We start from the raw sequence: 24,284 nt of genomic DNA on the forward strand, positions 1-24,284 counted from the left end.
TTTATCTAAGAGATGGCGTTATTGTCCATAGTATTAGTGTTACGTGTCACATCATATCATACTATACGGCGCTGAAAACGTGTTTATTCGCGCTAAAAGTTTGTCTTTGACAGTTTTTCGATTGATTGACTCAGTACGTTGTGAGCCCTCGTCAAAAACGGACACCAGCAAAGAGAAAATTCGCTATATTTTACAATTTTTCTTCGATCAAGGCGAAAAAGTAGCCAAAGCGGCTGAAAAAATTAATTTAGTTTATGGGCCCGATACTGTAAACGAACGTGTAGCACAAAAGTGATTTGCTAGGTTCCGTTTCGGTAATTTCGATATCAAAGATGCACCACGCGTCGAGAGGCCTGTCGTCGAAAATTGCGATAAAATCATGGAAATAGTGGAAACAGACCGTCACGTAAGCACTTATTTAATTGCTGATGAACTAAAGATAAGCCAGAAAACCATTTGGAACCATTTGCATAACCTTGGATTCAAAAAGGAGCTCGATGTTTGGGTGTCACACGAACTAACGCAAAAAACATGATGGACCGAATTTCCATCTGCGAATCGCTGCTGAATCGCAACAAAATCGACCCGTTTCTGAAGCGGATTGTGACTGGCGATGAAAAATGGGTCACTTACGACAATATCGAGCGCAAACGGTCGTGGTCAAAGCTCGGGGAAGCGGCCCAGATGGTGGGCAAGACCTGATTGACGGCCAGGAAGGTTTTGCTGTGTGTTTGGTGGGATTCGCAAGAAATCATCTACTACGAGCTGCTCCCCTATGGCCAAACGCTCATTTGAGCCTTTTACTGCCAACAACTAGACCGCTTGAAGGCAGCACTCATCCAGAAGAGGCCATCATTGGTCAACAGAGGCCGAATTGTGTTCCATCAGGACAACGCCAGGCCACACACGTTTTTGGTGACTCGCCATAAGCTCCTGGAGCTCGGATGTGAGGTCCTAATGCACCCACCTTATAGTCCGGACCTAGCACCAAGTGATTACCATCTTTTCCTGTCCATGGCGAATGCGCTTAATGGTGAGAAGTTAGCCTCAAGAGAGGCCTGTGAAAATTGGCACTCCGAGTTTTTTGCCAATAGGGACGCAGCCTTCTACGATAGGGGTATAATGAAGTTGGCATCTCGTTGGCAACAAGTTTATGAACAAACCGGCACATATTTGACTTCAATCGGACAAATGCACACAAAGCTATCATCTTTTGAAAAATCAATAAAAAAATGAAAATTTCTTTTTTTTTAAAAACGTATTCTAGCTTGGATACGCCCGAAGTTCAAGTTTTTCTTGTTTTTTGCTAAAGAGAGGAATTTTCCTTTGTTTAAAAATATTTTCTGATTCGAAGGAATATCTTCAAATCAGCCCAAATACCTGATCTTCACGAAATTATAAGAAATTGTTGATATTTTGTTAAATTCCGAAGCTTGGAGGGTCTTAAATAGACACAATTTACTAATGAGATTCCGCCAAAAGTTTGAGTGAGATGTAATCATTTTCATTGACTGCGGGACATAATTTTGACTTTTTCCTGGATCGATTTTAGAATCATTACAGCAGTTTAATATACTTAAAATTCCTCAAATAATTAAAAGTAAAACTACCGCGTGAACGGTGTTTTATTGTATATAACCCCAAGCCGGTTTCGGTATATATAAATCTCCTTACTTCTTTCGAACAAATTTCACTGTCTTTCGCTTTTGACCTTCGGCTTTTTCTTCTATTCACTGCCAAATAGTTGCTGTGGCACCACGAAATTCACGAAATATGATATGTTGTGTTCAAGGTTATATTGTGCCGCTTTTTCTAAGACAATTTCTATTATTGGCAAAGCAAAAATATGTTCGTTTGCATGCATATTTATATAGTTCATCTGAACTAAAGCAACTATTCACACACTCAGCACATACCCATGACTGTATGTGTGTAATGCGTGACTCCCGGTGCCTAGCACGGATAATATAACGGCACTCACTAACACACATTCGACGCCATATTGTCGCAGTCATTGTTATTTTACTACCGACGCAAGCGGCGGCCATTGACGCGCTCATTGTTGTAACTATTGTTTAGCCGTATTTTTATTCTTGTAGTAATTTCATGTTACTCATACACACAATCCAGCTCCCCGCTTTCGAGCGCTCACGTTGACACTATTTGCTGAGCACTTGTCTTTGTTGCTTAGCCATTTAGAATGCTAAGTGTTTGCTGAGAGACGGTGTAACATAGATGAGCAAGTTGCCGCAACTACGGCCGCCAGGAATGTATGTCCACAGGAATGAGGAGCGTCATACGAATATGTGTGTCACATAAGTGCTTGCATGTGTTATGCTAGCCCTGAAATATGTTAAATATTTGATTTTTAGCCTACTCTTACTCTCACTTTCATTCGTATACTCACGTTCTCATCCACCATTTCCCTCACCCCTCCCCGTTTGTTACATTGGCAACCAACACAGAGCGTAATAGTTTTATTAGTATTTGCTTGTGTAGGTTTGTGCGGATGCACATGAGTTTGTTTATTACATTTGACCCAGTTTCTATGCCATTCGTTCTGTTCCCACCAAGTTCGTCTTATCCCTAGCCCCACGCCACATTTTCCACTTTGCTGCCTTTCGCTATTTGTTCATTTTGTTGTTGAATTTGTAAATTTGTTTTGCTTGACATTGTTTTTATTTATTTGTTGTTTTTATTTCTGTATACTTTATTATTGCTGATTGTGGCACTCTACTTGAGTCACTGTTGTCTGTGGCGGCGTCATCGCCAGCAATTATGGAAATTTGTCTGCCGACAAAAAGTTGCAAATTACACGAAGCAAGGCAGAAAGCAAGCAATGATTTGTGTGAATGAAGTAAAAAAGTACAATTGAGCGAAATTGTTTTAGCAATTTAATAGGACTATTTGTCAATATTGAAAAATAAATAAATGTAAATTAGGAAATCTGCTGTCAGAAAACAGTGTATTTTCGGTGTTTGCTTATGAAGAGCAATATCGAAACGGTTACGCATCAAACCTAAATTAAAAAGCTATGAATTGCCATCAAAATAAACTGAAATGAATATTGATATAAAGGTCTCAATCTCTATAGTAAAAGAAGTTGATCTGGATCGCCAAACAAACAATATGCTGGTTATATAGTTCATAAATGTTTTCGTATGCGAAAGTTTTGTGCATGTTAAAAGCTGTTGCGCGCTTATTATCAATACAATGTGGTATATCACATTTTAAAAATCAGACATGAAGAAAGACCGTTGCAATCGAAGTTATAATACTCTTAACCTATACAAAATATTCCATACAAAAACAATTTTTTCAGAGATTGTACCGTTAACTTAAGATGCAATTTATGCCGAACTTGTAGAAGATATCTTATCAAACAACAAAGATTTGCATACAACGACTGGATTTTCAGTTTGTATGGCAGCCATGTACATATAGGTATGGTATAGTTGTCCGATCTGAACCATTTCTTAGGATATTGTATCGTTGCTTTGTCCATCATCTGTGCCATATTTGTGAACATAAATTCCTGATTCGTGATTCTTTAAGATGTCTTGTTAAATAAAAGCGTTTTCCATACAAAGACATGGTTTTGAACGATCAATTTGTATGCCAGCTATGAGAATATACTATAGTGCTCCAATGTCAAAAGTTTTCTCAAATTTCTTATCAAATAAAAAAGTTTTCTATACAAGGACATGATTTTTGGGTGTTCACTTTGTATGGCAGCAGTTGTCCGATATCGCCGATTCCCTCAAATGAGCAGTTTCTTAGAGAGGAAAGGATATGTGCCAAATTTCAGATGGATATCTCAAAGATTTTGAATATATACGGACAGTCAGACGGACATGGCTAAGTCATCTTATCTCGTCACGCTAAGCATTTATACGCATATATTATAGGGTCTCCGACATTTTCTTCTGGGTGTTACAAACTTCGTGGAAAACTTGATATATTTATCCTGTTGAGTGTATAATAATATTGAGAAGTTATTAGATATTTGGTATTTAGCTCTATAAAGCGACTGTTAGCATAAAATCGAATTTCGTATAATAAAAGCTCAAAACGAAGCTTATAGACTAAGAAGTGAGACCTGAGTATTATATATTAGCAAGTGAAAAATCAAATTGGAGACTATTGAAAATAAATAAATTTTGAACACGTGCTACTAATGTTATTACTTCTACCTGCCTCCAAGTTTTCCAAAATATATAATAAGATTGCAATTTTGACAAACGTAGACAAGCCAAAAATTGTGATGAAAGCATTAAAAGTAAAATGAAATGCAAAATAAATTGTGAATTTTGCGAACAGCTGGCTTGTAAACACAAATAAATTATCCGTAATATTTTCTGCGCAAAGCGCCTGACAGCCGGTTATGGCGTACAGTCTGACAGCAAACACACATAAAGCAAACAAAAAAATAAAATACGGAAAGGCGACTAAGTGTAATTTAAAATTCATTTCACTTTCATATTCGTCGTGAGTTAATTTAACGCCAAGCTGACATGACAGAAAAACGTCGGTGGCAGCGGCAGCGCTGACTCTGGTGCACACGTACATAAGTAATGCTAAACTACACGTCGTCACGCCATTGTTTGAAGACTGTGTGTGTTTGTGTGAGAGTGTGCGCAGAATACGCTAACTGGTTTTGCTGGCGGCAATTGCTTTTCGTTCCATTTTTTGACTCATCAATCTGGATATGAGTGTGGGCAGAGCTGAAAGAACGCGAAGATATCGTGTCCGCCAATATTGTTTGGGCTTTGCACTTTAACGGCAACGACAAATGGTATACACACAGAAAAATATACACGTATATTTATTAAAATTTATATTTCTGGGGTTAGACCACTTTAAAACCATCAAAAAAGGTCTAACTTTAACAAACTATAATGTGGGAACGAAAAAATAATCAAAATGATAATAAAAAATCTAAAATATATCTTGGTGTATAAAAACGTCTATAAAAGTATATAAGGTCAATGTTGATAAAAAAAGGAAAAACGTTAATTTCGGTTGCACCGAAGGTATAATACCCTCCATAAAAACAAGATATTGCTCACAAGAACTTTACTTTGATCGGTCAGTTTGTATAACAGCTATAAATAATGAGAGATTAGTTCGCGTATATACAGATAGACAGAAGGACTTGGCTAAGTCAATTCTGCTCGTCACTCTGATCGGTTATATATGTATACATATATCTTATATAGGGTTTTCGACGTTTCCTGGGAGTCAAAAATTTCAACTAACTTAATAACCCTGTTCAGGGTATAAAAATGGGAGATTCGGGCTAATCTTCGGAACCACAATTTTCAATAGAGTCTTTTTGAGCGACGGGTTTTCATGAACTAATAAAAACATGATATTAATCTACCTACATAAGAATTGCTAACATATTAAAATATTAGGTAGAGTAAAAAGTTCGTTCGGTTTTCATTTAAGAGATGGCGTTATTGTCCATAGTATTAGTGTTATGTGTCGCATTATATCATACTATACGGCGCTGAAAACGTGTATATTCGCGCTAAAAGTTTGTCTTTGACAGTTTTTCTATTCATTTACTCAGTTCGTTGTAAGCGCTCGTCAAAGATGGACACCAACAAAGAGAAAATTCGCTATATTTTACAATTTTTCTTCGATCAAGGCGAAAAAGCAGCCAAAGTGGCTGAAAACAATAATTTAGTTTATGGGCCTGATACTGTAAACGAAGGTGTAGCACAAACGTGATTTGCTAGGTTCCGTTTCGGTAATTTCGATGTCAAAGATGCACCACGCGTCGGGAGGCCTGTCGTCGAAAATTGCGATAAAATCATGGAAATAGTGGAAACAGACCGTCACGTAAGCACTTATTTAATTGCTGATGAACTAAAGATAAGCCAGAAAACCATTTGGAACCATTTGCATAACCTTGGATTCAAAAAGGAGCTCGATGTTTGGGTGTCACACGAACTAACGCAAAAAACATGATGGACCGAATTTCCATCTGCGAATCGCTGCTGAATCGCAACCAAATCGACCCGTTTCTGAAGCGGATTGTGACTGGCGATGAAAAATGGGTCACTTACGACAACATCGAGCGCAAACGGTCGTGGTCAAAGCTCGGGGAAGCGGCCCAGATGGTGGCCAAGACCTGATTGACGGCCAGGAAGGTTTTGCTGTGTGTTTGGTGGAATGGGCAAGGAATGATCTACTGCGAGCTGCTCCCCTATGGCCAAACGCCAAATTCGGCCCTCTATTGCCTACAACTGGACCGCTTGAAGGCAGCACTCATCCAAAAGAGGCCATCTTTGGTCAACAGAGGCCGAATTGTGTTCCATCAGGACAACGCCAGGCCACACACGTTTTTGGTGACTCGCCAGAAGCTCCTGAAGCTCGGAAGGGAGGTTCTAATGCACCCACCTTATAGTCCGGACCTGGCACCAAGTGATTACCATCTTTTCCTGTCCATGGCGAACGCGCTTAATGGTGAGAAGTTAGCCTCAAGAGAGGCCTGTGAAAATTGGCTCTCCGAGTTTTTTGCCAATAGGGACACAGCCTTCTACGATAGGGGTATAATGAAGTTGACATCTCGTTGGCAACAAGTTTATGAACAAACCGGCATATATTTGACTTAAATCGTACAAATCACACAAAGTTATCATCTTTTGAAAAATCAATAAAAAACCGAACGAACTTCTTACTTGACCTAATATATAGTATTTACCAGAGACCGTAATTATCATAAGTTTTATTTTAAAAATCACGTAATAATGATTATGCATATGCAGAGTTCATAAGAAACCTTTGATTTAAAAAAAATATTATTTGTGATTTTAATTTTTTTTTGCTCAAAAATAAAAATTATTTATAATTTATTGTAAAATTTAGCAAAATTAATCATTATCGAAAAAGAAAATAATAAAAATCAGAAATTAAAAAATCATCACGGAAATGCTAAGATGATTGAAAAAGGTTTACCGTGACGTTATCTGTTTTTAGTATGTCAATAAACAATTTATTTTTTAGCTGATAGCTTTCAAAATTTAAAACAATGAATGAAAAAAGTCTTTGGCAAAATTAATTAACAGTATGAAATTAATATAACATTATAATTAAAATTTATTAAATTTTTAGCACCTCAGTAAACTGCCGAACATGAGTCAGCAAAATGAAGTAGATATGTAGATGTATGTGAATTTGGTTAAAATATACCACACCATACTCATTCCAATACAGATGTAACCATCTGGTAACATTACACTGCTCGCAATTGAGTGCAGATGTGTGAAAAACACGCAAAAACAATGCGCAGCTATTTAAGCGAAAATATGTATGCATGTGTGTTAACTATATAAAATTTCACAAAAACACAAGGTTTCACATATACAACGATCCATTATTGTCTATCGTATATTCAAACCTTTTCTTGTGTGTTTTTTGTACGATGAAATGGCAAATTGAAATTCCAATCGCTGTGATCAAATTTAATTGGATGCGACAAAAGGATCAAAGGCAGTGACATTTTGAATTTGTATTACATTTTTTATTTGTCACAATTCATTAAATTTAATTGATGTAATTATTTCACACACAAAAGACTAAGTGTAACGTTGAAATCAGCGCATCTTTCGGTATGTGTGTGTATACGTACATATGAAAACACATATATACTTGTATATGTATGTATTTTTGACAGCTGATGTGCGAAATTAAATTTACTCAAAATGAAAGCAATAATAAAGCTTTCATGGCTGTTTGAAAGCATGTAAAAAAGCCAAAAGGCAAATGCTTTCAATTTTATTAAAATGTGTACGTTGCTTTTACTAATCGCCAAATTTGGCGAACATTTAGCAAATGCACTACATATATATATAGTTGTGTGTATCTGAGCAATCACTTTGTTCATCTTATGTTGACTACATTCCTGTTAAATGTCTACAGCACTTGTGCGCCTGCATGTATGCAACGTTTTTTTATTTATTTTAATAAAGCTCGGCAACTACTTTAAATTTTAATTTATCTCCGCATTCTTTCTCTCTATACACAGACATATTTTTGCCGCAACACGCGTTAATATGTTTTTCATGAATTTCATGCATTTTATTGCCAATATTTAAGTAGTGAGAATAGGAGGATTCTTGCGACCATTAAGTTTTTTAGTTAATGACAAACATTCAAAATCATAAATAAAAATTAATTTGCAGCTTTTTTACAACACTACCATTAACATATGAAATTTATTTCAACCGCAATATAATGAAATGGCAATCATGTAAATGTTATCTTGTTTTAAAACAACAAAAAAAGCAGCATTGTTGCGCTTCTTTTTTCGCCTGAAACGGCTTGTTTGGCAATTAAAGTTTTTTACTCTGGAACACATTCATTCATGAGACTTACATTAGCGTGTGCTCGGCGCAGTCATTCGTTGAATTATTACCCGCAATTCATTTTTAAATGGTGGTTGCATTAATGTACACTTCGATTGCCAGACTTCATAAATTTGCGTGTGCTTTGTTGCTGTACTTTTAAATTTTTTAGGTTCGACTTATTTTAATGATGTGCTGACAGTGCTTTACAACGATTTGTGGCATGTTATAGGCGCAGTGATTTATAACAAAAAATGAACATGATGAAAGGCGAGTCTATTTAATATTTTTATGTTAGAAACTAAAAAAATTGTAACATTTAAAATTAAAATTAAAATGCTATATTTATTTTGCATATTAAATTCTTATATTTTTATATCGACAGCATGCTTCAGGCCACTAACTGTTATAATTTTTGTTTATTTTCCTTAAGGATGTGTATGTTGAAGCTCGTAATTGTAAAACAGACTCGGTGAAGCCGTGGTAAAGGGAAAGTAATTTTATGCCACAATGCTAATAATCAGGATATGATATTTAAGCTTATACTTGTGTTTATTTTAAAAGAAAATTGTAAATTGTATTTACATTGAAGAATTTACTGATAAAATTCTCAATTTAATGTTGTGACCAAAAATTTAGCTTTATTATAAAGATAAAAGTTTTCCATTATGTTTTAAAAATGATTTTGAGGAAGTGATCGTCGCGGCTGGTTGGAATAAATTCCAGTCGAGCGCACCGAATATTCTCTTCCAAGGCGTCAATCATCTCGGACTTATCTACGTAGACAAGCGACTTTACACAACCCCATTAAAAATAGTCCGTGTCAAATAGCACGACCATGAAGCCCACGCCACAGGCTGACTCACAAAAGTATCTTTCAATAAACTGATTGTTTAGTTGGCTGTATTACATGTGACGCCGTTTTGGAACCAAAGGTCATCCACATCAACATCCTCCAATTTAGGCACGAAAAAAGTAATTAATCACGGCCCCGTTGACTTTAACTCTCTCTCTGCCTATATATGGTAGTACACAATCAGTGCTTGTGGATTATCACCACTCCAAATACAATAATTTTGTTCATTAACGTACCAATTCAACCAAAAGTGAGCTAATCGCTGAACCAAATTGAAAAAACTGCATCACACGAGCCGAAGCATTATTTTGGCAATAAATTTACACTACTTTCAAATTAAGTAAGTCTGTTGGTTATGAAATGACAAACCAAACTTCAGACCCCACTTGTGTGAGAGCTTTGTAGTCATTTACATTTTGACTTGAGTAAGAGTACATCAAAAATATAATGTCAAGGACTAGTACAAAAGTAATAGTAATAAATTATAGCTGGAAATTTGTAATCTTCATCGTAATTTCATTAATTTAATGTAAGTATTGATAACAATTTTACAAATTTGAATTTAAATTTTATTTAGTTTTATGAAATAAAACTTAAATGATCCCTTGAGAAACCATCAGGTGCTCATCACACGTACGCAAATTTATTGCATAAGATGTGGTATATCTCTTTGTTTATCGTCACAGCAAATTTTTTTTCTAGATTTCCATAATAACTTATGTATCTTTTATCAGTATACTAATAATTTTAATAAAATATGGATTTTTGTAAAAATTTATACTTAAAATGACTTTGAGTACAAAAAATTTTAAAGAATAATTTTTAAGAAAAATCGTAGATCAAATGTGGTTTGTAGCCGACAATTATAACACATGTTAAATTTTTGAATAAATCAGAGTTATCAGGCTTTTAAGAGTTAAAGATTATAAATTTCATATACCTATGTTGGTATTAATATTAGTGACAACTTTTTTATTTAGCAATAGTTTACAAAGCGGATTGATATTGTGTAAGCTTGAGTAGAAAGTGCTCTCAAAAATTTAGGCTCACTAGAATTAAATATTTTGTTAAAACAAAGTTTATGTAAAATTTATTTTTATGCCACATTGTATTTAATTCACTAAATTAAAATTGTTTAAACTCACTTGTGGTTTAAGTACTCAATAAATAATTAAAAGTGCGAGCACAATTTAACTTCAATTCGTAAAAATACAAAAATACAAAGTTGTCAAATTTCATATAAATATGCTAAAGTATACTCGTGGGAAAATATATTTACTTCAGAATCAGCAAACTTCCCCAAAAACTGGTATATTACTCCCACTAACCTCGAAAAGCCGCATCTTTTACTTATTCATTCCCCGCCATTATTTATAGAGACGGATACTTAAATTTTAACTGGAAAGACCATGAAGGCCGTCTTCCTTTATATATCAGCTTATTTACAACACCAAAGCTTTTATATTCGCTTAAGGATTTGCTCAAAACAATTTCGTAGAATTTTCTTTAATAAGCAGTAGCTTCCCATTACGACGGCTAAGCACTTTTCTATTTTTAAAATTTAACTAGTCAAAATGGCTGCATAAAATTCACCCTAAACTCGAAATTTGTCTCAAAAGGCTGACGAACAAAGTCATGCCTGCTGAACTTCTACATTAAAGGACTTGGCTTTCTATGTATGCCAGCGGCCTTTTACATACTTGTACATATTGTTGTTTCTGTTCAAGATATTTACTTTGTTGTTGTAGTTGTTACTTTTCTTTTTAACTCCCCACACCCATTACGCCTTGAATGATGGCACATTATTATTATTCAAGCTGGGTAATTTGTGAAATTTGTGAATAGTTAAGTATGGTAAGTGAGTCGAAACGAGTGGAGGCCGAAGCAGGATAAAGCTGCTGAGTGCTGTAACAAAGATAATAAGTGGTTGGAAGTAGGGTGTTGAGTGTATAAGTATAGATCAGCTAGAGGGCGAATCTGTCATTTCAGCCGGCCCATTGAATGGTACTACAGGCGACAACTTCAAGTTCCTAAAAGTTCATCGGCAGCCCACGAAGAATAAAAAACTACTAAAAAAATACAAATGAAGCAAACGTGGAAACGCAAATGTAAAGCTGGCAACGTGTTGCCGAGGAAAGAGCGGAAGCTGTTGAGGGCTTGTCACAAATTATAAGCAGCTACGCATGTTGCATACAATTAGTAATTTTCTACTTAATTTTCGCGTTTGTGAAACAAACGCTTTCGCTTGAAATGCCAAACAGGTGAATATTAATTGCATATCGGTGGACAGGGACTGGTGGTTGGTACTTGAATGAGCGGGCGAGAGGAAAGCGAATTCTATTAATTTACTTCTATGGCTTGTGCTTAAAACTTTTTGCAGACAAACAATGTTTTAATTGCCCACTTAACGGTGCAAACATCCGCCTCATAATTAATTTTTACTTTAATAATAATTTATATTTTTTTTCACACTCATATCCGCACTCGCCACACGGCCTGCCAGTTATTTTTCTTGCGTCTAGACAATTAATTATTACCAATATTAGCATATATCCAGGCGTTGCGCCGTAAAAAAGGTAGTCAACAAAGTGATTTTCTTGAATGTAGTTGTTGTTCTTATATTAAACGGCATAATTATAAACAAGCAAACTTCTGCAATAATTATGTTGCACGCGGCGAAGTTAAATAGCAAGATTTTTGGGAGAGTAACATATTTGGCAATAACCACCGCAAGATACGCAAACATTATCTTATAATTTACTTTCTAAGGCAGCCTGAAGTTTGCGGAAACTTTTCGAAAAACTGTTCTAATATATTTTTGGACGGCAAAATTGATTTGCGCGGCTGTTTTGCGTAGCTGATGCAAAGAACATAAAATATGAATATACCAAAAGCTATTTAAATAAACCTTTTCGAGTATACTTTAATTTTAAAAGTTCATAGAATTATCTTTAAGTTGAAAGCCACAAATGCTTGGAGTTGGTTTCTATTGTGTTTTTTTTTGTGCTTTAAGTCTACTCTCGGCAAATATTTCAGCAATAATTCGAGTCTCCTGAATTTTCTTGCTACTTTAGAGATACTTAGATACAGTTTTTAAGAAAACCAAAACTTTTCTGCGAATCTATTTGTATAAACTGTGCCTTCAGCAGTGGCAGTACGCCTAAAAGTCACCTCCACCCCGTCTGCTTTGTGTGAATGTTTGCTTGGCATTGCTAATCGCCTGAACACTTTGCATGGTGGGAGAACGCGGATCACGCTTGATTGAGGAATAAATGTAGCACGAGCTGTACGTAGTCTGCTTAGGCTCCACAAACTTGAGGTGCATGGGCGGCTTATTACTAATGCTTTTGCTAAAACTTCTACCAGCGGCCCTGCTCCCACACTTTCAGTGACAGTGGCGGTGGGATTGATTTTAATTAGTCAGCTGGGATAAACAAGCATGGAAAACCCAAAACACAACACACTCCAGCACATAAGCGCCGCAGAACACTTTAACACACAAACTCATTTCATAAAGCTCTCACAACCAAATGGCTTCACGCAGCTGCGGCTAATGTACAGTACAGCACAAATTTCGAACAAAAACAAAGAACAACAAAAAATCAATATGTTGGATTTTCGCGCTTAATGAAGGTGGGCGGAGGCTCATGTTTTATTTTTGGTGAGCTTTAAGTTGCAAAGCCCTCTCGTTTATTATTTTTAATGCCAGCTGTACATATTATTAAATTTAAAAAGAACAAGGCGCCGCCAAGCAATAACAATAAAGCCTGACCTGCTTTCGTCTGCTGTTCAGTTCCTCATTTCAATGCCCCGACGCAGACGCATTCACGGTAATTCACTCGAAATTATTTGGTGGCTTACTTCGTTCGGGTGCATAGCTTTTCGGCCCCCGACTTTCTTTGCTATGCTACTATTTTCGCTTGTGTTCGTAAGCTTTTATAGCAACATGTTTTTGACGTTTCGCTTATTTATTTCATTATTGGAACAACATTTGGTGTTTGACTTTGTCGTCATTTTATTTATTATTATACAAGGGGACACTTGCGTTAAAAGAAATGTTGCAAGCGTAGTGATATAAATAAATATTAAAATAATAACAAGTAAGGAAGTGCTAAGTTCGGATGTAACCGAAGATTTTATACCCTCGCAAAGCAAATGGTATACTCGTTTGCGATTTCTTTGTGGATTGACCGATATTTTCGGTAGAAGGTCAACTATAGGCACTGGGGTCCACATACTCAGTGGGGGCTTAAACAGTTTTGGTTCGATTTAGACAATTTTTGGTCACAAGGTGGCATACTTTAAACATATTATGCGCGCAAAGTTTTACCCCAATATAATCATTCTTGCTTGATTTGTTTACTGGAAAGTGAAAGAATCAGATGGAACTGAAAATGGTGTTAATGGGAAATAGGCGTGGTTGTAGTCCGATTTTGCCCATTTTCGCACTATAACATAGAAATATGAAAAGAAGGTTATGCACCGAACTTGGTTAAGCAGATCCCAAAATGTGGGTTTTCACCTAAAAGTGGGTGGTGCCACGCAAACTGACTAATTTTGAACGCGGTTCCTATAAAGTCATCTTATACCATCCCAGAGATAAAATTTAATAACTCTGGCGTGTTTAGTGCTTGATTTATCGCGCTTTTAGTATTTTTTAACAGTACCGTTATATGAAGAGTGGGCGGAGTTGTCACCCGGTTTAACACACTGTCCATTGAGGAGCTAAAATAATTTGTTGCCCGTGAATCTTGTTATTATAGCTGTAGCGGTTTAGGAGAAATGCACATTAAACTTATTAGGGGCGGGACCACGTCCACTTTAAAAAAAAAATTTAACTGCGGATGCCACTCTCTAATGTGATCCTGTGTACCAAATAACAGTTTGAACAAAACTATTATACTCTGTAGCAACAAGTTGCGAGAGTATAAAAAAATAATTCATATTAGCAAAGTAGCTACCACAAACTGTGTAATGTAATATGCCTAATTAGCTCAGACATGGAGGATTATTTATTTTTAATAGCACTCAAATCAGCAGAAAGGGGATATATCAGTTGCCTGAGGTCATAATAGTGATGGATATATGCATTAGCTAGAAGATATAATTAGGTTAACTACCGTTCTGGGCTAAGCGTGCGGCTGCCAAGTGAAGAGGTGTTTGTGTCCCGTTACAGGTCGTTACAGGTATCTACAAAATTTTTCCACGAGGTATGCTACTAAACTATTGATATACTTGAATACTATTACCGTATTCTGCTTCTAAATTGATCTTTTTTATTTCTTTATGGCAAGGTTAAAAAGTGTTAAGGCTTTCAGCGCTGCCACGACTTAACGGTGATAAAAAATTATGGAAAGAAACACTTGGTAGCACTGATAAAAAATTTCGTTTCTAATAACGATTTCGGGAGATCAAAATTAAATAATCTAACGGGTGATTTTTCAGTCATATGGACTTCAATAAATCATATGATTTTTTAGAGTTGGCCTTTTTAACAGCTATTACTTGATTTATACTCAGTTTGGCTTGCCATTTCAAACTGAGTAGATTTGCTCCTGAACTCCGTTTGCAATTCGTGCAAACCACACTGTACTCCAAATCATCTTACACTAAAATAATGGATCGGTTCACTCGACGCTTCGTACGCTGCGTCTAATATTCGGTTAATTGGTAATTCCAGCAACCATGGATCGCTAACGCACCATGTTTACTCTAGTGAATAGTGGGTCCTCAAAGACCCCGACCAGTACGCACCGAAAACACTATTGGCGCTGTGGAGTAGAGTATCGATAAAGACCCGAATGAGTCCATCCGCAATCGCGCGCAACAATTGGAGCCCATCCACTTTGCGGAAGGATCTTAGATTGCAGGCTTACAAAATCAAACTCCAATCTTAACAAGAAAAATGTTTTCAGCGATAAAGCTCACTTTTGGTTAAATGGGTACGCTGATAAACAAAATTGTCGTATTTGGAGTGATAATAATCCACAAGTCATTGTTGAGATTCCGTTACATCCTCAAAAGTCCCTGTTTGGTGTGCTTTATGGGCAAAGTAAATCATTGATCCATATTTCTTCAAAAATTAAAACGGTCATAATGTTGCAGTGTATGGGGAACGCTAAGGTACCTGAATTGAAAGATGTTGGTGTGGATGACCTTTGGTTCTAACAAGTCATACAGTCAACGAAACAATTAATTTATTAAAGGAAACTTTAGTGTGCGCATATCTTATCTTCCGTCATGGGCATGTGGCATGTACTATAAGATCATGCGATTTAACACCGCGATGCAATTTTTGACTATGTGATGTCACATGTCTGCGCGGTTAAACCCGAGGCGATTAACACCTTGGATGGGAATATTCGGAGCGTTATCGCCGCGGCGATCACTTCCCCGAAATAATTTTTAGAAACATAATGGTGAACCCTTATCTTAATAACAAAGCTAAATTCTTGTCTATAATATTAAATTATCTGCATTTTATCTATTCTTGAAAACCACATGTCTAAAAAATAAATATTAGCTTTACAACTAATAATAAAAATCAAACTGTGTTTGCTACTGATTTTTTAGTTATAGAGATTGAGTTAAGACAAGAGAAAGTCTTGAAAGGAAATATCAGTTAGCTAGTGAGCAAATTTCGAAATGGGAAAAAAAGATGTGACACGTATCTACTCAGATGTCATAATGAAATATACATAAGTGTATGTTATTGATATACGCCGTTAAATATTCAATAAAAAGTTTCATTTATATCAATAATATCACAGTTAAAAATAAATTACATTTTAAGATTTCTTCGTAATATATAATTTTTATAGCATTTGCAGCAAATTCTTACTTGTTCCTTTAAAATGAACTCACTTATTTAAATTTGGTTGATACTTCGAGGAATTTTCTCTAACGCATAAGAATACACCACTCAAATAAAATAAAATTTTTCAAACTATATGTTCATAAATGCATCCAACCCCACATGAAGTTTGCTAAAATCACACTTCCACATCATTGAACTCAAATGGAGTGCTGCAAAGTTGTTGAGTGCGCACTCATACTTGTACACTTTGTATGTGTACTCAAAACAAAAACAAAAATTAAAAAATATAATAAAGTAAATAGTCGTGCGACCTTTCAGTGAGGCATTCAAGAGAAAAATGCATAAAATGTGTGGCAAGATGGAAATATATTTACAGAATTATGTTGCGAATGCAACGGAGAATAGAGAGCAATAAGAATAAAAAACACACAAATATTTACTAAATTATAGCATTTTGCATGCAGAGGAACGGAAGTTGCCGCATAACCAACGGTATTCGCACTACTGTGCGTGGATGCCGCATAAACACCTTTCAACATGCCAAAAATGTTTCACGCCACAATAAACGCGCACAAACATTAAACGTTACGTTGCTTCGCGCGCATGACGCCGCATGTTGCTGGCTGCTAGTTGCAAATTGCATTGCGTCAAGCTTGCGTTGGCGCGGCAGTAGTTGCAGCATTGAAATTACATTGAACTATGAGAAATGAAAAAGCGCTGAAAGCAAGTGCACGAGCTCTTCATGAAAAACGATGTGCCACACTTTTACTCACTGCGCAAATGACTGGTTGGTGAATGATGAAGTGGCTGCCTGCTATTGACGCACCTCCAGTTCAATTGTAAGTGAGCGCATAAAAGGTGTGCTATTGACAGCAGCTGCAGCAGCAGCGGCGCCGCCGTTAACCTATCAGATACACACACACTTTCTCAGAGAAAGAGAACGGAAGAAAGTTGCCTGCATTTTCTGTGTGTGTGTGAGTCTACAAATAACTGCAGTATGAATATTACTTTGCTGCATTTTTCAAATATCAAACACAAGCGCTCTCACAGAAATATTCCCATCATTCGTCAGGCGTAAGCATTTTCAGTAAGTTTTGCGTCAATTATTTGTCTTTCTGTACTCAAATATAAGGTGTGTTGCAATCATGAGTGTGTGTGTGTGTGTTTTTTTTTTGTTGAATATTTAGACATCATAAATTTGCCAAATGATTTTGCATTTGCCAAAAAAAAAAAAAAAATGCTTTACTGCTTACCAAATGAACTTTGGAGGATGAACTGGGTGAAAAGTAAACTGCTAAATTTAGCCACGATAAATCCGTATTTGAACTTCTATATAAGGTTGAGTGCTTGAATTTTGTCAAATGATATTGAAGCAACATTCCCAACCAAATGTACATTTTTGAAAAGTGGTCGTCCCGGCATATTTCATGCGAAATTCTGCTCTAGCACATAAGACAAAAATCTCCCGGCAGTGGCTTAAAAGCATATTTCTGGATTCATAGCACCAGATGTGTGGCCGTCAGGAAGTCCAGATTTGAATCCATTGGTCTACAATTTGTGATCAGTGTTGTAGAACATGGTCTGTCGAACACTCAACATATATGTGCTGGCAGCTATTGCACACGAATTGAGATAATAATTTATAAATTAGGAACCGAAGTATCAACGTATTTGATTTATTGAGATATGTTATCAGAAACTAAGTGTTTTATATAGCAGTATGATCAAACCTTATGTGATGCTACAATAAGATGCTTCTGAAACCCACTATCCTAATTGTTAGGTGCAATCGGTAATACCTAATATTTTCAAAACTATTATCAGAGATCAAATAGCTTTTTCGATTTCTCCATTAACTTCATGTGCTTCGCATGGATTCTGTAAAGAATAATCTCCTCTAACAAATCTGCCTAAACATGAGAACCATGTATCAACGAGTTTTAAGGAGAATAAGTATAATTAAATACCCTGACTTTTGCAAATCTTTCGATCAAGTAAACCACTTAATATTCGGGCAAAACTTTATCTTCGGTTGTTTCAACCAAGAATTCTTTAGTCGGTATTTTCTTATCTCAGTAATTGCACATTACGAGTGATATATAAAATTCAAATTCAGATTGCCTCTTTAGGTGTTCTGAAAGGTTCGATTTTTTTTTTTGTTATGTTTTAATCACATATTTTCTGTTAGATTTTAAGGCAATGAAATAGTTCAGTATAACCCCACATTATGTAATAAAAAACTATAGTCTAGGGCCAGTATTTAAATTTTTTGTCTTGAAAGTTACCTTAGGTTTAATATTCTTGTTAATACAATTTATTTGAACGCTAAACGCGCTCTTTCTTAATTTTCTTAAACGGGAGGGATTTGAAGGATTTAAGACCTCTTTGTATAACTAAAATTCTTTTCTCTATTAGTAAGGCCTATATTGCAGTATGACTCTATGTCTTGGAACACTACTTCTTCTTTGGCATTACAATCGTGGGTTGGTCTGAGTCGAGAACTTAGCCAGTTGCCTCTATCTAACTACATCTATGTCGTGATTTCATCTCCTGCGCTATTTATCGCCCACGTGGATAGATCCAAAGGGGGTGAGGATGGAACATTACTAATCAAATCAATTCTGACAAGTTCAAGCCCGTTCAAAAATAATGTTTACGTTTTGTCTAAGAACATTTTCGAAAGCGTTCTAGGCTTAGACTTCCTCCACATACTAGTATTTTGAAACTCATAAATCTTCCTCGTCGGAGGGAAGAGGTTCACTTAATAATCTCAGTAAAACTTATGAATGAGTCGGTTTAAAGTTCATTTATTTTGTCCAAAGTTATATTTATAATCCCAGTTCGCTTATCGTGAAACTTTAGACTCTTGCTTGGAAATTATCTTAAACAAATTTGGAACTAAAACCACCAGCTTTCCTACAAAATAATCACATACTTTTTCTCTCTTTCTTTCTTGAATCACTGAATATGCTATTCTGGTGTGATTTTGCGAGTAAAATAATTTATGCCTGTTGTTTGTTCGATTCGGCACAATCCAATCGCTGCCGAAACCATTAAAGTAACAATTTTAATTAAGAAGACGATTTTCTTATACTTCCTTGTATCCACTCATTTGTTTATAATCATTCATTTATGTAATTCCATTGGCCCAAAATAAAGCAGATAAAAATATGCAATAATGAAAATAATAATATCTGCATGGAGAAATACTTACACGTAACGGTAAGTGTTGAAGCTGCTCGTTATAAACGTCAACAACAGATACACGTCATTTGGTTGTCTACCCTCATTCGCCTGCACGCTTGTTGTTATTCTTCCCAACTACGCTGAGAAATCCCAAACTGAGTTCCCTCTTGACATGTACTTTATATATCATATATATTTGTATGTACTGTCAGATTTAAGACGAATGCTTTCCTATATTTTTCGGAAATTCATTCCACATGAAATATTGTTATTGTTATTATTGCTGTGGCTGCAACTGGCTTGATGATGACACTGTTGTTGCTTGGTTGCTTGCTGCGGAAATCTTTATTGTTATTATTATTGCTGAATGTTAACTGAGCGTTGTTGTCATAGTCTGCGACTGTTATTACAGCAACATGCCACGAACGTGATGTGCCACAAGAGGTGAAGCATAGTTTTACATATACCATATATATAGGTATATGTATATATACATATATAGACATCCGCATGATTGTGTTTTAAGTGCAGCATCACATGCAACAATAACAATAACATACAAGAAAAGTGAGTGAAAACAGCTGCAAGATCACAACCAACACACGCACTCAAACACACACACACGCCCGCAGCTGATGAAGACGCCGAATAACAATGCAACACGCACTCGACGCACACGCAACACAATGTCGTACATTTACGATGGCGGATGACGTGATTGCCTGCGAGTGGCAGTCATGCAACTTGACATTTCGCTTGGCTTTTGTTTTCGTTTTCAGTGCCATCAATTGCTGTTTTGCGCGCTTGTTGTGATTGTTTTTACTTTAAATTGCGCAGCAGTGAGTTGATTACCACCGCCACCCATCTGCACTTGCATTACAACGCACATGTGTGGCCGGCAGTAATTTTATTGCATATACGCAGCTCGTTGCACATACACACACATACACATATATGTTTCTTCTACGTAGTGCGTTGCTGGATTCTGGTGCGTTGTCAACATGTCGCAACCAGGCTCCTGTCGCTCACAGTCACATGTGTGTGTTCGCAGTTGCATGTGCAGTGGTGTGGCAGTCAATCAAGCAGCCACTTAGCTGCGTTGTTGCAACACGTACGTAAGTGGTGGTAGAAATTAAACGGCATGACCGTGTTGATGTTGCATGTAGCGCTAAGAGAAGCACGCCGTGATGTTTCCCAGTCAGTCTGCCAGCATATTGCACATTGTTACATTTAAACACGAAAATTGCATGCTGCATGCAGTGAGCCTTCGTGCAACATACCTGCAGCGACTGCAAACGAGAGTGCAGCGATTGGTTTATTGCTTGCATTGCATGTCATTGCTTTCGTTGCGAGTGTGCCTTTTTGTGGTCTTACTTACAATGCACAGGTGTATGTGTGTACATAAATATTTATAACTATTTTTTAATAATTATTTCGCCTTAATGACTTCTGCGTCTAAATGCCAGTTGCCGCAATTAAACTGGCGCATTCGCTTGCTGTATGTTCTTGCAGCAAACGTTGCACAGGTGCTGCCTGGTCAATGAATAGTGACTACTATGTCACCCAGTCACTAAAGCGGAAATGTAGGTCTGTAGAACAACCATAAACAAGGAACCAGAAAAAAAGTTAACTAAAAGGCTCTTTACAAATAAAGAAGTCCCTATACAAGAATTTAATTTTGATCGTTCTGTTTCTATGGCAGGTATATGCTATAGAGAAAAGCACGTGTGAAAAATTTCAGATCGATAGCTCAAAGTTGAGAAACTAGTTCGCATATATACAGACAGACTGATATGGCTAAACTCAGCTCGGCATGCTGATCATTTTTATATATTTTTATAAAAATTGAGTTTTTATGATGCTAACTAATGGCTCTGCGTGATGCGAAGGAAACGCGGATATGTAACTTTTTTGTGGAGGAAAAATTGAAATATCTGGTCTCTAGGAAAGCTTGTCAACCTTATCCAATAATAGCTCAAGATATTATAACTGATTCGCTTTTTTCCAAAGACCAAAGACCTTACATATTTAACCTGCTTCATAGTTCTCACACATACAATACTTACACATATTCATATATAATGTCCAAACTGTAGTTTTAATAAAGCATGACACGCTTATACTTCCGCTGACTTATTTTGTTGTAATTTATTTGCAAACATTTCAAAAAATTTACTCAACTACCAATATGTGATTATACTGAATTGAATCTTGCATTATTTAATATTTTAAAATATTAATTAAATGTAAATATAATAAAGTAAATGTACGCATATAAAATATACAAATATGCCAGAAATGTAAACACGACAAACATTTATAAAATTCACTGGAACATTAGCATTGAATAAAAAATGTTTATAAATAGACCAAATAAAATTAAATTTAGCAAAAATAAATTCGAAATAAATTTCAATAAATAACAAACAAAATGCAAAAACACTGCAATTGTATACACCGACACACGGACACATATACATATCAGGCTGACTTATAACCAATGACAATGCGCTTGTGTTAGCGCCTGAAGTTATGCAGTGTGTGCGGGCAGCTGCGCAAATACGCACAACATTCGATGAATACAATGACAGCTCCAATAATTTCGAAAATAAATGCAGCAATCCGTGTAATTTATAATTCACCGGAGCCGATTGCCACCCGCCGCTTGCAAATTTGGCTATGACATTTATGCAACATTACAGTCAAACATCTATGTATCTTTGCCAGTACTAGGATTACATTCTATTAAACAGTTATATTTACATACGCGTATGCTCCTCGCAATAAAATTAGTTTTGTTTTAACAATATTTGCAATTTGCATGCATAAGCGTACCGCACATATATATATACCTTTGAGAGATATTACAATTTTTTTTTCACAATTGTGTGAGTGTGCGCATGAGTCCTTAATTTGCATATTTTATGCATTCGGATGCTAAATTATGAATTTAAAATGCGCTTGACTGCGCCAAAAATGCTGCCACGGCAATGCGCTTAGATGGCTATAGCTATAACCACTTTGCATAAGCACATATACATATGTATATTTTTGAGCGGAAATATTGGAGCAATATATATTTTTAATAGGGTTAGTAAAGGCTTTATATATCCATACATACCATTTGGAGCATTAGTATTAGTTATTAAGCCATTTAGAGAAATATAGCGTTACCAAATTATTACCGAATATTGAGATTTTTGGATTTTAAAACTAAGCTAAAAAAGGACACATTGATCGTGATCTTTGAATTGACAGATATTTTTTTTATAAACTTTTATTTTTTTTTAAGAATATAGTGAATAATTATATACTTATGCACTTATATACCATGCTGGTTTCTATTCAATATATTGAACATAATTATTTAGTTGACTTTTAAATAAAGAATTAATTTTTTATTGATTTTCGTATAAACTATTTATTTGTGCCTGAAACAACGAGTTCTCTATTGTGTAAATATTTTGTTTACCGAACTCTAACCGAATATAAAGAGGACTTAGCGGCATAGATATTCCAGTAAGCAGATTTTAAAATATTTTTTTGGTATCTAGGATAAGCTTTCCAAGCCTTCGTATTAAGCTATATTTATCATTAATTAAGAAGATATTAAAAAATTTGTTTTTTTTTTCCAAATAAAATACGAGTAATCGCCTCACGCTAATGCACTATATATGAAAGTATACTAATTATTAAATTAATTTATTTACTGATGCGTTATCAAGGCACGCATAAAAAATTGCATTTGCTCACTGAGAATAGGAACTATTCCCGTAATATTCATAATTGTTTCCACAACTTATAGCGCACACAATTAAATAAAAATTACTAAATTATTTCAGTTTTTGTTATTTTGTGTTTGGACATTTAAATTCAATTAACAAATTAGCATTACACTTTTACTAAGCTAATTTGGTTTATAATGCTCACAAATTATAAGCATACCAAAACATAATGTGTAATTACAACACTAAAAACTGTTTAGGTAATTTTTGTAATTAAAAGTCGCTTAAAAATCATATTTTGAATACAATTAGCGACTACATATAACGGATAGTTGATTCATGCTTAATATCACGATATATTATATATTAGTTTGTCACCCAGGTAAGGTAAAGTACAACAACAACTATAAATGGGTAAATTATAAGTTTCTTTAAACACCAGTAAAATATATGAAATATTTAAAATATTTACCTAGAAATTTACAAATAGTTTTGGATTTGTATTTGGTATTTGTAGCAGAAAATTATTATTATGATATACATTTTCGTTTTGTTTGTCCATTAATCTTGTGCTAATATGGGTTAAGTGTCGCGTGAAGAGCAGAGCTGCATGTTTAAAGAGATGACATTTATTTGCCATTCTATTTTTAAATAGTAATGGATTTATGAAGAATCAAAATAAATTATGCATTTAATTAAAAGTATTTATGCGGAATTTTATACCCCATAACCTTTATTCCGAAAGTAACAAGGAAAAATAATAAAGAAAATTTAAAAAGTAAGGAAATTAATCAATCTATTATAAAGGGATAGTTATCATATATTTCGCATGAGTGAGGAATTATAATAAAATATAAGCGGTTTCAGCAATTAAATTTGCGTATATGTTTTTAATATATATTAATAGATATAATAGTAAATTCATATAATTATACTAGTTTTTTTTTCATACTACAATTTCGTTTTAAAGTTTTTCTTAATATACTATATATTACTGACTTTATAAATATTTCTTTTCTTTACAGGTAATTTTTGTTACAGAACGGCAATATTAAAAAAATGTATTTGCGCTCTCCAGTAATAAATAAAAAAATGGTTTCCCAAAATCTTAAGGATAACTGTGCATCGTGAAGGGTATCCAATAAAAGGTGTCAAACGCCTACAGTAGCGAAATTTATCTAGACCGGTGGTAAGTAATCTCGACCACGCTCTCCGACATACTATAAAATTAGCATGCGAGGAGTGATCTAAAATTCCATGACTGTGCTTGCAAAAACCGAGAAAAAAATGTAATTCTTTATTTACTCTCATGCGTGTTTTTTTCATCCATCACCCGCCAGCTAAAT

The 24,284-nt window shown here is 35.3% G+C and overlaps 1 protein-coding gene and 1 long non-coding RNA gene across 2 annotated transcripts in view; one reads left to right on the forward strand and one right to left on the reverse strand.

Moving 5' to 3' along the window:
* luna overlaps nt 1-24,284 on the forward strand; it is a 355,849-nt gene that overhangs the window by 203,452 nt on the left and 128,113 nt on the right. The window lies entirely within an intron of this gene.
* On the reverse strand, nt 1,415-2,915 carry LOC118680882 (uncharacterized). Its single transcript, XR_004976499.2, has 2 exons — nt 2,408-2,915; nt 1,415-2,343 (listed from the first exon to the last, which is right to left on the reverse strand). It is a non-coding gene; the product is annotated as an uncharacterized lncRNA (long non-coding RNA).

Source organism: Bactrocera oleae, chromosome 4 (assembly GCF_042242935.1).
Source record: "Bactrocera oleae isolate idBacOlea1 chromosome 4, idBacOlea1, whole genome shotgun sequence".
NCBI lineage: Eukaryota > Metazoa > Arthropoda > Insecta > Diptera > Tephritidae > Bactrocera > Bactrocera oleae.